Genomic DNA, 2425 nt, shown 5'->3' with positions numbered 1-2425 from the left:
CCATGTGTATTTTGTAATAGATCATTCATTTGTGTGTACTGAGCTATGTAGTGCTGGCTGCAATTGTGTATATGTATACATAGTATCTCCTGCCCCGAATCATGATACCAGCAAATAGAATTTATCATATTGCTAAGAACATAACATATGTCTTTCAGTCTTGCTCTTTTGCTTTCTCGTTGTCATGTTATTATAAAAATTTGTTTATATCATAAGGCAGGTAAGTCAGTTATGCCAATGAAAATATATGACTCCAGTCAGCTAATCTCCTTTATTATTGTACAACAAGGTATATGTATATATGAGGTTTCTAGTACATTCCTAGTAATGGACAGAGGCAGTATCATTGTTTCAAACAAGTTTATGATTCTCAAAATATATTAGACTACTTTCACATGTCAGAATAGTAGATTAGGGACATTCAGAATTAAACATGTAATATAGAGGTATTCTTTATTCTCTACACTGTTAGGGAAAAACCTGTTGTTGCAAAGTTTGGTGTTGATACTTTGGTGAAAATAAGTGAAGTAGTATGCAAACATTGAACAAATATTTATGACATGGGAATAAAGCTGGTTAGAATTCAGTTTTAGTGGGCAGCAATGACACATGCTTTGAATCTCAGCACTGAGGAGGCAGAGGCAGGAGGATTTGTGAATTCAAGGCCAGCCTGGTTTACAAGATTTCAGGACAGCCAAACTGCATCAGAGAACCCCTGTCTTACACAACAAAATAAATAAATAAAAGTAGGCCAGGTGGTGGTGGTGGCAGATGCCTTTAATCCCAGTACTCAGGAGGCAGAGGCAGGCAGATCTCTGACCTTGGTCTACAGAGTGAGTTCCAAGACGCCCACGCTATACACCTGTCTCAAAAAAGACAGCAACAAGAACAAACAGTTTCAAACACTTATCAAACCTTTTTTCACCTTGGCTTTGATCCCACCACTCCCGAAATAACAAAAAACAAGGATCAAAATAAAGGTTCTGAATGAAGTTAAGCTTTGTAAATAGGATTTACTCATAGGAAACTTGTACTTCATTTGTTTCATCAAATGAATTTTTTGTTGTTGTTTAAAATACCACAGACATTTTTAAAAGGTAGCCGAGTATCTTGTCTCATTTATTTTCTGTTGGTCTCTATTTTCTAGGCCTTTGGAAACCTATTTTATGTATAATAAACTGGGCAATAGAATTACATAAAACAATCTGTAAATGTTGAAAAAACACAATAGAAAGTTACTCTAATTTTTGACAGTATGAAGAGGAAATAAATAGCTTTTATATATTTACTGAATATTTGGAGCTCTTTGCCTAGAATTCTATTCATCTTATTAGCTCCTTTAGGGGTTCTTTGAATGCTTGGTATTTATTTGCTCTGTGTGTATGTATGTGGGGGGAGGGAGTTCATTCATATGCACCACATGCATGCAACAGCCCACAGAAGGCAGCGTGGGAGACCCTGGAACTTGAGTTGAAGGTAGTTATCCATATGTACTAAGAAGTGAACCCAAGTCCTCTGCAAGTGTTTATAACCCTTGACCTGTTTCTCCAGCCTAGTATTTAGTTTTTGTTGTTGTTGTTGTTTATATGTGAATGTAATTGTTCGCATGCATATTAATCCTCTGTTGGCTATACATACCGATCCTCCGGCCACAAAGATTTTCTTCTGTAGGCTTTTCAGTACATTGTTCCTTCTCCTGTAATTGCAACTTTTTAATGCAATTCTGTATGTTAGCACCTAGCATTATTTCCCAAATACTTGAGGGTGGCAGATGTTTGCATATGCATGTGCAAGGTTTAACAGAAAAGAAACTTTACTTTCTACATTTTCCAGGTTGTGAAAGAGTTGCCAAGCTCATCTGGGGCATAGTTGTAATCTGAATTAGTGGACCAAATGTACAATGCTGTCATCCATCCAGACCAAAGCAGGACAGGTTGGACTCCCTTAGGCCCCTCCGACGCCTAGCCTAGAGTATTTAGTCTTTTTTTTTTTAAAGAATGCATTCACCTGTACCTACTTTGAACTGTTTTCCTTCTGTTTCTTGTAACAATTTTCGAGTTACAGATCTTATATTAATTTTTTCTTCTAAATGTAGATATCTAGTTAAGCAGTACAAATCTGTGGAATAGAAATCTTTTCTCCATCATTTATTTGTGGCATCTGTCCAAATTAGGTTGCTGTTACCCTATGGGTTTAGATCTCAGTGCTCTGTTCTGTTCCAGCGACGTGCCTATCTGCAATTGTTCCAGTATGCTGCGGTTTGCTCGAAGTGTCTAGTGTCTTTAATTGTCTATGCTTCTCTTGATTTCATATAACTTTCAGATTTTTTTTTAATTTCTGTGAAGTACTTAGAATTTCGATACCGACTGCATGGAATCTGTAGTTTGCTTTGTTTGTTTTTGGTTTTCTTTTTTGTTTTTCAAGA

This window comes from Apodemus sylvaticus, chromosome 20, assembly GCF_947179515.1.
Source record: "Apodemus sylvaticus chromosome 20, mApoSyl1.1, whole genome shotgun sequence".
Classification (NCBI taxonomy): Eukaryota; Metazoa; Chordata; class Mammalia; order Rodentia; family Muridae; genus Apodemus; species Apodemus sylvaticus.
The sequence above is the reverse complement of the archived record's forward strand: the minus strand, read 5'-3'. Positions refer to the sequence as shown.